Below are 16,502 nucleotides of genomic sequence, written 5' to 3' on the forward strand. Positions count from 1 at the left end.
GGGGTGCCTGGGTGGCTCAGTAGTTTAAATGTATGAATCTTGATTTTGGCTCAGATCATGATCTCATCATGGTTTTGTGGTTTTGAACCCTGAATAGGGCTCCATGCTGATAGTGCAGAGACTGCTTGGGGTTCTCTCTCTCTCTCTCTCTCTCTCTCTCTCTCTCTCTCTCCCCCTCTCTCTCTGCCTTTTCCCTACTCATGCTGTCTCTGACTCTCTCAAAATAAACAAACTTTTAAAAAAGAATGAAAATTAAAATATCACTGTACATTCTATGGATTATAAGGGAAACTTATTGAATAACTTTAGCCCAATTACAAATGGAATTTCAGTACACTAAAACAATGGCACCTTATCCAGCCTGTAGGATAAGGAGTCCACTGTAGGAGTCCACTGGGTCCAGAGGCACTTCCCCCTGGGGGCACTCATACAGTCAGGTCATGGCTGAGGCTGGGTCACATGACTGGCAAGGTTAGTATCAGGGCTGAAAAGACTTGTACATGACACGTTTTCATGGACTGAATTTGAGGTAACTGAACATTCTTGTACAGTTTGTGGGGTCAGATGCCTTCTGGAGAATTTGCACATGAATGCCAAGACCACACTCACATTGCAGGTGCTGTTATGGTGTCCTTTGCATAAGATTTTATGCATGTGGAGAAATTGGAAATGGAAACATTAAGTTGTCAGCAGGAAGTAATGACAATAAAGAACAGAAAGTTGTTACCATAGAGATGATTCAGCCAATTCATCTAACTTTTGCACCAAAGTTCCTGAAGTACTTTTATAAAACCACTCCCTTCTCTCCTACAGTCACAGGAACTATGTTGCCAGATACCCCTTATCTTGGAGAATAAAATCGCTGATATGGGACATTTAAAGCACTATTTGTCTCCCAAGATCCAGGATGAAAAAGGATGTTAGGAATTCTTAAAATCCAAGAAAATAAAACTAAGTAAGCCCTTTGAGAACTGCTCCCAGATGCTAGCACGGACCTAAGTCTTTTTCTGTCTACAAATTTGTACCTTTGAGAACAGAAGTAGGTGCCATTTTCTGTGCATAACCTATGTTTCCCCTCCATTGTCCACAATTTGACTAAATAATAAAGTCCAAAGTTAAAACAAATACAAGGTTGTGGTGCTCCTTGATGGAAGCCCACAGACAGGACTGTGGCTTCCCTGAGTCTAATCTTGTGAGGAGACACCCCACCCCCTACCCCACAGCACAACCTTGTTACCCTGTGCACATGTTCCTTGCCGGGGCTGAGCCAGGTAATGGGTCCTGGGAACCTGGAGGGAGGCTGGCCTCTGGGTCTGGAAGCCAGGAGCCCCTTGTCTCAGTGAAGGTGCGGTGCCAGGGATGCCCCTCCAGGCTGACCCCACCAGGGCCACCCCTCCTTCCCTGCCAGGCTAGGCTCAGGCAGTTCTGCTTCTCACTCAAGCTCTGGACTCCCAGTCAGAAACCTGAAGTTCTTAGAGGTGCCAGAGCATCTTCTGTGGATGCAGGTGGGAAGAGGAGTGGGCTGTGACCTCTGCCCTGTGCCTGAGGGCTCACCCTGGGCTGAGTGGCAGTACTTGTTCTGGGCTGTCTGGTGGTGCTGTACTTGTCAGTAGTTATCCTCAGCACAGGCTCATGGGCTGCCCTCACTGGGACCTGTGCAAAGTTACCTGTGATGGTAGAAGACCTTCTTGGGTGTAAGTGGGACTGTGCAGGGTGTACCCCAGAAGGTGGACTGTAGCTGTGCTCTGTCCCTTAGCATCCTTCCCCTGTCATGGCCTCCTCCCTTCCCCACAGGTTGGAGCCTCCCCTTCTCCCTCTGTGTGCCTGTGGCACTGCGGAACCTGGATGGGCTGGGGGTGACCCTGTGGAGGTCAGTAGGCTCCCCATTCAGGCACAGAGTGTGGTGGGCACTCCCTGTTGGCCCCACTGTATACCATGTGGCCCTGATGGCATGGGAGTTTCATGTCTGACCTTCCTAAAACTGGGCTTGGTGTTGTTGCTGGCCACACCTCTAAACACACTTTCCTGCCTTTCCTGAGCCACCTGTTGCCTCCCTTCTTGTAGTCCTTCTTCCTGGGTCAGGACCTCAGTGCCTACTGCCCTGATTGCTGGGCCTGGCGCAGTGTGTAGACCATCGGAAATGCCCTCCAGGCCCCATCAATAGGAACTCTGCCCCCCCACACAGCTTCTCAGATGGTTTTCCAGCCAGAACCTTCTCCTGGGCATTGACTCTCCCCTGGTCACTTAGGCTGCTATCTTCCAGGTTCTGTTGCTGCTGTTTCAGTGGCCACCCTTCATACCACAGGTGTCAGAACCTGGCCTGTAGTGGGGAGCTCAGGAGCAGAGGAGAAAGAGGAAGAGACCTGGACACTGCAGTAGCCATGGACCACACACATGGATGTGAATATCAATATTTGGTTTTTTTATTGCTGAGTGACATTTTGCTATATAGAGTTTCTCTGTTTGCTATATAGAGTTACTCTGTTTCTCCCTTATTTCCTCGTGATTATTTTGATTGGGTCTGATGTGTGATTATTATAGAAAAAAAAACTAGTATGAACATGTGCCAACTTTTTATAGGTCCACTTTCTAATAAAAATTACTAATGTTTAAAAGTCTAATGCTGTTTCATAGGATAGGCACATGTTACATCTTATAAGAAACATCAAGGAGTATTTTCAGCTTTTATAACATTAAACTTCCACTAGTGATAAAAATTCTGTTATATCGCATACTTTTCAATGCTTTGTTTTGTGCATATTTTTAAAACAGTCATTAAAAGTCATTTGAGACTATGAAAGCTTTATATCTCTATGGTTTGAATTTGCATTTGATTACTAATGATGCCAAGTATATTTTAAGCTACCAATATACCATTTTTTGAGGAATTCCAGTTTTTGTGTAATGGTTGTTTCACCTGTAATATATCTTTGCCTATGCCTTCTTCTATAGCCTTTATAATTTTACTTTTTATATTTAGTCATATGATCCATGTGAACTTAGTTGTTCTATATGTAATGAGGAAGGAATGAAGTGCTCTTCATTTACTTGTTTATACATTTTTGCCCAGGTGATATATTTTTTCCTGTATCTTTCATAAGTTTCCCCAGCTTTACTGAAATATTACTGATATAACGTATGTAACTTTAAGGTGCATAACATGATGATATGATAAACTTATACATTGAGAAGTGATTACCGCAATAATGTTAGCTGACACTTTCATTACCTCAAATAATTGCTGTTTTTTAAGCAATAGCATTTAAAATCAACTTTTTAAATTATTTTCAAGTGTTTCCTGGGTAGATGAGTCAGTTATGTATCTGACTCAAGATTTCTACATCTGACAGATTTCACTTAATTTTTTCCACAATTCTTTCCATTTTTCTTACTTTTTTAAATACATATTTCATAATTAGCTTGTTAATTTCCCCAAAAATCATGCTTGAATTTGGTTGAGATTGAAGTAAATCTTATCCATTGGGTTTTTAATTCAATTGTTTCATTATTGACTTCTGTATTTTACTTTCTTTCCCATTGTATAATTTTCATTTTTTTCAGTATCCCAAATTTGTCCTCTAACTTCTTAAACATTTAATCCATAGTTATTTTAAATCTATGTCAAATAATACTATCTTTTATTTTGAGGTTTATTTTCCCATTAGAATTGAAGATTTCTGTTTGACTTTTATAAATTACTTTTACTTTTTCACTACTTGCCAGTCATCTAGCTGGCATATATTTTATGTTAAAAATTGCTTAAAAAATTAATGGATAATAAGAAAAAAGTTATATTTCTTAAACTGAATGTCATAAATTATTATTTTTCTTTCTTAATGACATTTAAATCACTTTGATAGTTGTCACCACTGACACATTCCCATCTCATTGCTTGAAAATCTAGCCAAACTCTAAAAGCTATTATAATTATTTAAATAGATAAATGGTACCCTGAAAACACCAATGAAAATAATTCTGTGCTGTGTCCAAAATGCTTTAAATTACAGAGTTATCTGACTGTCAATGGAAGCAAACAAATCTCACAAACAAATCTGTGTCACATGTATACCATCCTACTCGAGAAGGATGCACACACTACTTCATTAGCTCCAATTCCCAAAACTATGTGCATTCTTGCTTATTCTTTTTCAGAAACTTTATAAATGTCATAGTTTTAAGGCTAGAAACATTTTGCTATTTCATACTTTTCCAAAAGTGAGAAATTGTGAACAAATGAGTACTCAAAGTTCTTTTAACTACTGTGACGTTTTTTATTGCCATAACCTGGTGATACCACTGGAATAATGCTCACACTGAAATAAAATTTACTTTTGCATCATCTTGTTGACAATGATCTATTTTAATGGAAGAGATATATAAACCAAAACATTGGAAACCCTCCCTTGAATTGACCCTAGTCTTGAAAAAGTTTCATCTAAGAAACTTTTGACCTTCAATGGATACAGTATCTCTAAGTATTCTTTTTAAAAATCTTCACTTTGAGTTTTTTGGCTTGTTGAGGTAATGGAGTTAACAAATTTCACCAAAGATAACAGATTTTAACTCTCATTCATGAACAGAAAATTTTAACAATGAGAAAAATATGCTTGTTTAGCTTATTAACATGGAGATAACAAGCTCCTCTCAGTGTTCTTTTTGAAACTATACATGTTAATATATTTCAGTAAGTAAATTATATCCTCACATGGAACTTACTATCCTTGACCAAAATAAACAAACAAACCAAAAAACTTATAATGGCATTTTCTTCTAATTCTCAATTCAGCTTCATGCAATAGATATATGTATTAAGTGTCAGTTTTTTTGATATTACATTTATGTTTATTTATATTTATATTTATATTATTTATTTATTTATTTTTATGGTTGAAGAATGAATAAAAATGGCCTTTAATTTTTGCCAAGTCTTACTTTTCTGAAATTTAACCGACTATTTAAAACTTGTGGGGGCGCCTGGGTGGCGCAGTCGGTTAAGCGTCCGACTTCAGCCAGGTCACGATCTCGCGGTCCGTGAGTTCGAGCCCCGCGTCAGGCTCTGGGCTGATGGCTCGGAGCCTGGAGCCTGTTTCCGATTCTGTGTCTCCCTCTCTCTTTGACCCTCCCCCGTTCATGCTCTGTCTCTCTCTGTCCCAAAAAAAAAAAAAAAAAAAAAAAAAAAAAAAGTTGAAAAAAAAAAAAAACTTGTGAAAATAATTTTGGGGGGGTGTCTGGGTAGCTCAATCAGTTAAGTGTCTGACTCTTGATATTAGCTTAGGTCAAGATCCCAGGGTTGTGGGATCAAACCCCACATGCCACTCCATGCTGGGTGTGGAGCCTGTTTAAGATTTTCTCTCTCGCTGTCCCTCTGCCCCTTCCCCACTTTCTCTGTCTCTAAAAAAAATAATAAATAATTTTTGAAAGTTTAATGTACATTACAGTTGTCAAGTTTAAGAATGAGATAAATGTGGTAATGAATAAAAATGGCATGATGAAGGGATAATTTCCATGTAATTATTAAGAATCCAAAGGAGTTTAATGCCTGAGGGTGACAGATGGTGATTATAGTTGTGGTGAGCATTGTATACTGTATAGAATTATCAAATCACTATGTTACACACCTGAATCTCATATAAAATTGTATTCTATGTCTACTCTACTTTAATAATATTACTTTAAAAACAATTAAAAGGAGCATTACATAAAATTGGAAAGTTCTGGCTATTGCTTATGAGATTTTTTTAGAACCAACATGTTCATATAATCATACCACACACCCCTACTAAACGTTTTAGCTGTAACTCAGTTAATTCAACTTGGGAAGAGGTAGGAGAAATTATTTGTAAGTCACACACATGATTTTCTTTTCTTCTCTAAAATGTGTTAGTGGTTGGATTATAGCTGAACTGATAGGAGAATTCTGCTTTTGTCTAAATAATATGTATGTCCAATGAAATTCCACAAAAACTTGGCATTCCAATTCAAGCCATATTTGTAATGAGGTTTGCATTTGATAGTGTGAGACTCTCTTTTGAAACACAGCCATTATCACCTTAGTCATTCTGAACTCCATTGTGCAGACATGCATGGATTTCTGCCTCTCTATCTGGATTTTCTCAACATATTTTTAATATACTTGTTGTCCCCAAGGTGTGTGTTACAAGCAGAAAAGTCATATATTATTTCTGCTTTGACCAGAAGAAGCAACTGAGTGTTTTCTCCTTGTATTGATAGTTTTGGATTGCTACATGGTCATTTGTTACCCACTGAAATATCTGTTCATCTGGTTCAACTGCTCTGTGTTTGTGTCATTGCCTCTGGGAGCCTAGACATCAGTATTTTTGCCTCAGTGGTGCCTCTCTACTTCACAATCCTCCTACTTTGTGGTCCATATGTTCTTGACTACCTTGTCTGTGAATTGCCTATTCTTCTTCACATGCTCTGTACTGATATATTTCTGCAGAAGACCATGATGGTCATAGGTAGGGCTAAGACATTGTTATTCCCCTTCCTCCTCATTATACTCTCCTACCTTCACTTTCTGGTGGCCATGATGAAAATACAATCAAGTAAGCGAAACCAGCAACAACAACAAAGATCTCCACATGTACTTCCCTCCTTATTGTGATGACCATATATTATGGAACAGGATGGATCGGTAACATGAAGCCCAAATCTCTCTATTCAGTAGAGGGAGACAAACTGATCTTGATCTTGTTCTATTTGGTCATCAACCCTATGTTGAATCCTTTTATTTATAGCTTGAGAAATAAGGAAATGAAGGTAGTTTTATGGAGATTCTTGAGGAGAAACAACAATTATATATAATTTTAATAAATGAAACAAAGTAAAATGCATTTTATTTGGATTACCTGACTTTTAGAACCTCAAAAATAGAATAATATTTTTTTCAAAAAATAATATTATTATTTTTAAAGTTTCATTTAAATTGTAGTCAGTTAACATAACAGTATAATGTTAGTCTTTGGTATGAAATTTAGTTATTGAAACTTACATACAAAACCATGTACTTATCAAAAATACACTCCTTAATCCCCATTAGCGATTTATCCACCCCCACCCACGTCCTCTCTTGTAACCATTAGTTTGTTTTCTATAGTTAAGAGTCTGTTTCTTGCTTTGCTTTTCTATTTTTTCCCCATGATGGTTTCTTTTGTTTCTTAAATTCCAAGTGTGAGTTAAATCACATGGTATGTATCTTTCTCTGACTGACTAATTTTGCTTAGCATGATACGCTCTAGTTCTATCCACATTGTTGCAAATAACAAGATTTCATTCTTTTTTATGCCTGAGTAATATTCCTTGATATATAATGTATATCATACATCTTCTTTAGCCTTTCATCAGTGGATGGACATTTGGTTTCTTTCCATAGTTTAGCTATTGCAGATAATACTGTTATAAATATCAGGGTGCAGACATCCCTTCAAATTAGTATTTTTGTATTCTTTAGGTAAATACTTAGTTGTGCTATTGCTGGATCTTACGATAGTATTACTTTTCAATTTTTAGGGAACTCCATACAGTTTTCAGAGTGGGTGAACCAGTTTGCATTTGACAGCTGTGTAGTGATATATCACTGTAGTTTTTATGTAAGTTTCCTTATGATGAATGATGTTGAGCTTCTTTTCATGTGTCTGTTAGCCATCCCATGATTTTGCAAAAATGTTATTGATGTCTTCTGTCCATTTTTGATTTGGATTATTTGTTCTTTGTGTGTTGGGTTTAATATGTTCTTTATGTATTTTGAATACTAACCCTTTATCAGTTATGTCATTTGCAAATAACTTCTCCCATTATGTAGGTTGCCTTTTGGATTTTATGATAGTTTCTTTCTCTGTTTTTTATTTTGATGAAGTCCCAATATTTTTCTTTTGTTTTCCTTATCCATGAGACATAACTAAAAATTAATTGTTATAGTCAATGTCAAAGAGGTTACTGCCTGTGTTATCCTCTTGGATTTTAATGGTTTTCTATCTCAAATGTAGGTCTTTAATTCATTTTGGATAAATTTTTGTGTATGGTGTAAGAAAGTGGTCAAGTTTCATTCTTTTGCATGTTGCTTTCCAGTTTTCCAATACCCTTTGTTGAAAAGACTATTTATCCATTAGTTATTCTTTCCTGTTTTGTCAAAGATCAATTGAACAAAAAGTTGTGATTCCTTTCTGGGTTTCTTATTCTGTTCTATTGATCTACATGTCTATTGTTCCAATAGCATACTGTCTTGATCACAGCAGGTTTATAACATAACTTGAAGTCTGATATTTTAATGCCTCAAGCATTGCTTTTCTTTTTGAAGATTGCTGTAGCTATTTGGGGTCTTTTGTGGATCCATACAAATTTTAGGATTATTCGTTCTAGTACTGTGCAAAATGCTATTGGCATTATGATAGGGATTGTATTAAATATGATTTGTGTAGTATAGACACTTTGAAAATATTTCTTCTTCCAATGAATAATCCATGAACATGGATTGTCTTTCCATTTTTTGTGTGTGTCATCTTTAATTTTTTCATCAGTGTTTTATGGTTTTCAGAGTACAGGATTTTACATCTTTGGTTAGGTTTATTTCTGGGTATCTTGTTTTTGCTGCAGTTGTCCATTGTATTGTTTCCTTCATTTATTTTTCTGCTGTTCTACATTGGTGTATAAAAATGCCACAGATTATTTATTATATGTTGGTTTTGTAACCTGTGAATTTACTGAATTCATGTATAGTTCTACGACCATTTTTGTGGAGTCTTTTAGGTTTTCTATAGAGAATATCATGTTATCTGCAAATAGTGAAAGGTTTACTTCCTCCTTGCTGATTTGGATGCTTTTTATTTCTTTGTGTTGTATGATTGCTGTGTCTAGGACTTCCAATACTATGTCAATTAACAGTGGTGAGACTAGACATCCCTCTCCTGTTCCTGACCATAGAGGAAAAGGTCACAGTTTTTCCCCATTGACAATGATATTATCTTTGTTTTTGTTTCTGTTTTTGTTTTGTTTTGTTTGTATATGTTCTTTATTATGTTGAGGTATGTTCCCTCTAACTTTTCTTTGTTGAAAAATTTTGTCATGAATGGATGTTGTACTTTGTCAAATTCTTTTTCTGCATCTATTAAAATGGTCATAAGGTTCTTATTCTTTCTTTTAGTAATGTGGTGTATCACATTATTGATTTCCAAATATTGAACCACTATTGCATCCCAGGAATAAATCCCACTTGATGGTGGTGATTCTTTTAATATACTGTTGGATTTGGCTTGCTAGTATTTCATTGAGATATTTTTCATCCATGTTCATCAGGGACATTGACCTGTAGTTTTTTGTTGGAGTGTTTATCTCCTTTTGGTCTCAGGGAAATCTCCTTTTGGTCTCATAGAATGAATTTATAAGTTTTCCTTCCTTTCCCATTTTTTTGTAACAGTTTGAGAAAAATAGGTCTTAGCTCTTCCTTACGTGTTTGGTAGAATTCCCCTGGGAAGTTCAGTCATCTGACCCAGTTTCTTTGGAGATTTTTGATTAGTAATTAAATTTCTTTCCTTGTTATCAGACTGTTTAAGTTTTCTATTACTTCCTATTTCATTTTTGATAGTTTATATATTTCTAGTAGTTTATCCATTTTCTCACCCCAGGTTGTCCAGTTTACTGGCATACAGTTGTTCATATAGTTCTTCAATTATCTTATAATTGTTTGAATCTCTGTGTTGTTGCTTGTTTCTTTTCCTCTCTCATTTGTGATTTTGTTTATTTAGGTATTTTCTCCTTTTTCTATTTTTTTTTGATAAGTCTAGTTAGGGCTTTATCAATTTTATTAATTTACTCATGATCACCATCAAAACTTCCACCAGAATTTTTCAAGCTATCACTTGTGAGTAGACTATCCTTTAGTAGTTTCTTATAGTAGTAGACTATCCTTTAGTAGTTTAGTAGTTTTACTATGAAGGCTTAACACCTTATAGCATTCCCTATTTTGGTGAATGCCTAAAACTTGTCTTCTAAAATCAAGAAGGACCACGTGGCTAGATATAGCATCCAGGTATGACACATTTGTTTCTATGACTGACTTTCATGAAAATCATGATGCTGCTCAAGTGATTTGTTTTGAAAATTATTTTAAGAAGCTTAATGACATTTTGTTTTCTTTCCTTGTTTACTGTACTTGACTTTATTTTTTAATCTTGAAGCTCTTATATTTTTAGCTTTAAATTGTAAACTTTTTTCCCTAGAACATGGTTTAATATTGACTCATCCGTGCTAGTGTCACAAGTACACACTGGGCCTTTACAATATGTATTCTGAGATATTGATTAACTTCTGAAAAATTTTCTCAGATTATAATTTTATTATATATTTTGTACAATTATTTCCAATTTTGGAAACCCCAATTATACTTTAATCAAATTTTCCCTGTTCTGACTCAATAACTTACATGTTAATTATTTTCACATCTTTATTTCTTTATCACCTTAGCTATTTTCTTGCTTTTATTAATTACACATATTGATTTAATTAAATATATTGAAAATTATTTCAGCCAACTCTACTTTGCTGGGAAAATTGTAGTTTGTGCCTTTATGAGATTGGATTTTGTCGTTTCCTGCGTATTATATCCTATGTTTTATCAACTTTCTTCCACATCTTTTTTTTGTTCCTTTTGTTCAAAGTTAATGTTTTTTTTTTTATTCCAATTTTTTTCATGTTTACAGATGTTTCTTTAATATCAGTCCACTTAGTTTTGGTGAATTTCTTTGTTTTTATTTATTTGTTTTTTACAGTGTCCCATTTCAAATTTGCCAGGAGGAATTTAATAAGCTTTAACTTTTTCTCCCTTTTAAATAGACTTTAGATTTTACAGCCATTTTACATTCACACCAATATTAAGCAGAAAATACAGTGTTTCCATATACTCCTTACCCTATACCTGCAGTTTTCTCCACTATCAACATGTCCCACTAGAGTGGCACATGTTTTTACAATTTATTTACCTACATTGACTTGTCATTATCACCTGAAGTTCATAGTTTATACTAGGGTTTACTTATGATGTGCATTATATGGTTTGGAGAAATATGTAATATGTATTACTTAGTATTGAATAAAACACAATTAATATTTCTCCATATCTTTTTGATTTGATAGCTCATTTATTTTAACACTTAATAATACTCTATTTTCTGGTGTACTACAGTTTATCAATTTACCTACTGAAGGACATCTTGGTTGCTACCAAATTTTGGTAATAATGAATAAAACTGCTGTAAACATTTTTGTGCAGGTTACGATGTGGTCATAAGTTTACAGCTCATTTGAGTAAATACTGAGGAAGGACAATAACTGAATTATATGGTAAGAGTGGGTTTAGCTTTGTACAAAAGCACCAATATGTCTTCCAAAGTGGCTGTGCCATTTTGTATTCCCACCAACAATGAGTAAGAATTCCTATTGCTCCACAACCTCACCATTTGGAATTGTCAATGTTTTATTTTATTTTAAGTTTATTTATTTATTTTGAGAAAGGTGGGGGTGGGTGGGTAGAGAGAGAACCCCAGGCAGTCTCTGCACTGTCAACGCAGAACCTGATGAGGGGCTCCAATTCACAAACCTCTAGATCATGACCTGATCTGATGTTAGACACTTAACCAGTTGAGCCACCCATGTGCCCCTGTCAGTGTTTTAGATTTTGGTAATTCTAATATGTGTATAGTGGTATCTTGCTCTTGTTTTAATTTGCATCCCCCCAATGATATGTGATGTTGAGCATCTTTTCATATGCTTATCTGACATCTGTATATCATTTTTTGGTGAGATATCTGTTCATTTTTTGCCCATTTTTAACAGTGTATATTTTAGTTTACAGTTCTTTATCAGATATGTCTTTTGTAATTATTTTCCACTTGTGTCATATGCAGAAAATGCAAAAGTTTCCAAAAGCAAATAAAATTTTATTTCTAGTATTACATATCCAATAAGCATTTATCTATACTCTTAGGAAACCCTTTAGCTTGACAATTGTCTGCCTTAGGGAATGTATGATAACCTTATTTATTGAAGTATAGATAAATGGATTTAACAAAGCCTAATTTGTTGAAATAAGACATTGTTCTTAGAAGGTTGGGCATAGGGGAAAATGGAAACACCATAAAATATTGTGACAACAATCTTGTGAGAAGCACAAGTGGAGAAAGCCTTCCACTGCCCCTGGGTAGAGGGCATCTTGACAATGGTAAAAACAATGAAGATATAAGGAGTCGGGATAAAGAAAAGAGAGGTTAGAAGGAGAATTGCAGAACAGATAAAATGAATTATCACACACCAGTTTCAACATAGGACCAGTGTCACAGAAAAAGTGGTCTATAACATTGGGACCCTAGAATGGTAATTTTAAGGTTACAATAGAAGGCAGTAGAATATACACTAGCCCTCACACCCAAGAGGCGATGATCATCTTCAGGCAAACCTGGGTTCTCATGATGGCAGAGTATCTGAGAGGAATACAGATGGCAACATAGCAGTCAAATGACATAACTGCAGGGTAAATAACTCAGTTGTCCCAGAGAGAAAATAAAGGAAAATTGGGTGACACAGCTTTCAGAGAATATAGTATTTATTTCAGGAGCTCTTGGGGAGAACTTCTGTAAAATGGAGAGAATCGCCAGGGAATTAACTAGAGTCATTAACATCAAAAACCCTGGCTTATACCTATGTTACCTTAACAGGATTCAATAATTCTTAAATTACATACAACATCCACTTATCATCAAAACAATTGCCCTACTTAGTATCCATCACCCATCTAGTCCTTTCCCCACTCTCTTATCTCCATCAAGCCACATTTTAAAAAAAAATTTTAATGTTTATTTTGAGAGAGAGAGAGAGAGAGAGAGAGAGAGGAGAGGCAGAGAGAGAGGGAGACACAGTATCTGAAGCAAGTTCCAGGCTCTGAGCTGTCAGCACAGAGTCCCATGCGGGTCTCAAACTCACGAACCATGAGATCATGACCTGAGCCGAAGTCGGACACTTAACTGACTGAGCCACCCAGGCGCCCCATCAAGCTACATTTTGTTCTCTGTTGTTAAGTCTCTTGTGGTTTGTTTCCCTCTCTTCTCTTTTACCTCCCTTCCCAAGTGTTCATCTGTTTTCTTTTTCTTAAATTCCACATCATTACAAATGGCAAGATTTCATTCTTTGTGATGGCTGAGTAATATTCCATTGTATATATAAACCACATCTTCTTTATCCATTCATTAGTTGATGAGCATTTTTTCTCTCTCCATTGTTTGGCTATTATTGATAATGCTACTATAAATATTGGGGTGCATGCATACCTTTGATTCTGTATTTAATCCATTGGGTAAATATGTAATAGTGAAATTTTTGAGGAATCTCCATACTGTTCCAGAGTGGCTGCACCAGTTTCCAACCCAATACCAAAGTAAGAGGTTTTCCCTTATGCCACATCCTCACCACAGCTGTTATTTATTTATTTCATTAATTTTAGCAATTCTCAGAGGCGTGAGTTGATATCTCATCGTGGTTTTGATTTGTATTTCCCTGATGACAAGTGATGTTAAACATCTTTTCAGATGTCTGTTAGCCATCTAGATGTTTTATTTGAAATGTGTCTATTCATGTCTTCTGCCAATTTCTTAACTGTGTTGTTTCTTGTATGGGTGTAGAGCTTGAGAAGTTATTCATAGAATTTGGATATTAAATCTTTATCAGATATGTTTGATATCTTCTCCCATTATATCGACTGACTTCTAGTTTTGTTAATTTTTTCCTTTGCTGTACAGAAGCTTTTTATCTTGATGTAGTCCCAATAGATCATGTTTGCTTTTGTTTCCCTTGCCTTTGGCAATAAATCTAGTAAGAAGTTGCTATGGCCAAGGTCAAACAGGTTTCTGCCTGTGTTCTCCCCTAGGACTTTGATGGTTTCTTATTTCACATTGAGGTCCTTCATCCATTTTGTATTTATTTTTGTGTATGGAGTAAGAAAGTGATGCAATTTCAGACTTCTGCATGTAGCTGTCCAGTTTTTCCAACACCATTTGTTGAAGAAACTGTCTTTTATCCATTGGCTACTCTTTAATACTTTGTTGAAGAAGAGTTGACCATATAGTTGCAGGTCCATTTCTGGGTTTTCTATTTCCATTGATTTATGTGTCTGTTTTTATGCCAGTATCATACTTCCTTGATGACTACAGCTATGTAATATAGCTTGAAATACAGAATCATGATGCCTCCAGTTTTGTTTTTCTTTTTCAGGAATGCTTTGGTTATTCTGGCCTTTTGTGGTTCCATACAGATGTTATGATTGTTCTAGATCTGTGAAAAATGCTGGTGGTATTTTGATGGACATTGCATTAAATGTGTAGATTCCATTGGATAGTATAGACATTTTAATAATGTTTGTTTTTCTAATCCATGAGTATGGAATGATTTTACATTTCTTTGTGTCCTCTTCAATTTATTTCATAAATGTTCTAAAGTTTTCAGAGTAGGTATCTTACTGTTTATGGTGCAGTTACAAATAGGATTGATTCCTTGATTTGTCTGCTGTTCTGTTATTGGTGTATAGAAATGCAAGAGATTTTGCACATTGATTAATATCTGTTGATTTTGCTGAATTCATTTATTACTTCTGCAAATATTTGTGGAATCTTTTGGATTTTCTACATAGAGTACCATGTCATCTGCAAATAGGGAAAGTTTGATTTCTTCTTTGCTGATTTAGATGCTTTTTATTATTTCTTTTTGTTTTATTATTTCTGAGGCTAAGACTTCCAATACTATGTTAAATAGTGGACATACTTGTCTTGTTACTAACCATAGGTGAATGATTCTCAATTTTTCCCCACTGAGGTTGGTATTAGATTTGGGTCTTTCACATATGGTGTGTATGATGTTGAAGTATGTTCCTCTATGCTGCATTTTGTCAAATGCCTTTTTTTTTTTTTTGCTTATTGAGAAGATTGTATTGTTGTTATCCTTACTTTATTTAATGTGGTGTATGATGTTGATGTGAGCCCTGTGGCACAGAAATAATTCTCACTTGATCATGGTGAATAATTATTTTAATGTACTTTTGAATTCTATTTGCTAGTGTCTTGTTAAGAATTTTTGCATCCATGATCATTCAGGATATTTTACTGTAATTACCCTCTTCAGTGGGGGTGTTTGGCTGGTTTTGAAATAAATGTAATGCTGGCTTCTTAGAGTGAGTTTTCAAGTTTTACTTCTATTTCTATTTTTTGTAACAGTTTGAATAGAATAGGTATTAACTCTTCTTTAAATGTTTGGTAGAATTTCCTTAGAAGCCATCTGGGCCAGGAGTCCTATTTGTTGGGAGATTTCTGATTACTGATTCAATTTCTTGTCTGGTGTTGGGTCTGTCAAGTTTTATATTTCTTCATGTTTCAGTGTTTATAATGTGTGAGTTTCTAGTAATTCGTCCATTTCTTTCAGACTGCTCAGTTTTTTGGCATATAATTTTTCATAGTATTCTCTTATAATCGATTGTATTTCTGCAGTGTTGGTTGTGATTTCTCCTCTTTCATCATGATTTTATCTCTTTTGGTCTTTTCACCTTTCATTTGGGTAAGTCTGGACTGGGATTAATCAATTTTGTTTTGTTCTTTTAAACAACCAGCTCTTAGTTCCATTGATCCAATTTACTATTTGTGACCCAGTATGTGATCTATTCTGGAGAATGTTCCATGTGCACTCAAGAAGAAATTGTATTCTGTTGCTTTAGGATGAAATGTTTTGGATATATCTGTTAAGTCTGCTGGTCCAATGTGTCATTCGAAGCTATTGTTTTCTTGTTTATTTTCTGCCTAGATGATCTGTCCATTGCTGCAAGTGTGGTATTGTTTCTTACTATTATATTATTATCCATTAATTTGTTTAGGTTTGTTATTAATTGCTTTATATATTTGGGTGCTTCCAAATTGTGGTCATACAAATTTACAATATTTAGATCATCTTGATGGATAGACCCCTAATTATGCTATAATTCCCTTCTTTATCTCTTATTACAGTCTTTGTTTTAAAATTTGGTTTATGTATGGCTACTCCAGCTTTCTTTCTGGAATGATAGATGGTTCTCTATCCCCTCATTTTCAATATGCAGGTGTCTGTAGGTCTAATGTGAGGCTTGTAGGCTGCATATAGATGGATCTTGTTTTTTTATCCATTCTGATACCCTACATCTTTTGATTGGAGAATTTAGTCCATTTAAACTCAGTGTGATTATTGAAAGGTATGAATTCGGTGCCATTGGTTTACCTGTAGAGTTATTGTCAGTGATGTTCTTTGGTCCTTTCCAATCTTTCTTGCTTTTGGTCTTATGTATTTCCTCCTTTTTTCCCCCTCTTCTTTCCTCCCTTATTTATTTCCTTTAACATTTATTGGAATGCTGCTTCAGTGGTCACAAACTCCTTTAGTTTGTGTTTGTCTTAGAACTCTTTACCTTTCTCCTTATTCTGAATGAC

At 35.3% G+C, this 16,502-nt stretch overlaps 1 pseudogene; it reads left to right on the forward strand.

Moving 5' to 3' along the window:
* Positions 1–1,147: 1,147 nt before the first annotated feature.
* LOC131486191 (olfactory receptor 2A12-like) lies at positions 1,148–10,247 on the forward strand (annotated as a pseudogene).
* The last annotated feature ends 6,255 nt before the right edge of the window (positions 10,248–16,502 follow it).

The sequence above is a fragment of the Neofelis nebulosa genome, chromosome 1 (assembly GCF_028018385.1).
Source record: "Neofelis nebulosa isolate mNeoNeb1 chromosome 1, mNeoNeb1.pri, whole genome shotgun sequence".
Lineage (NCBI taxonomy): Eukaryota > Metazoa > Chordata > Mammalia > Carnivora > Felidae > Neofelis > Neofelis nebulosa.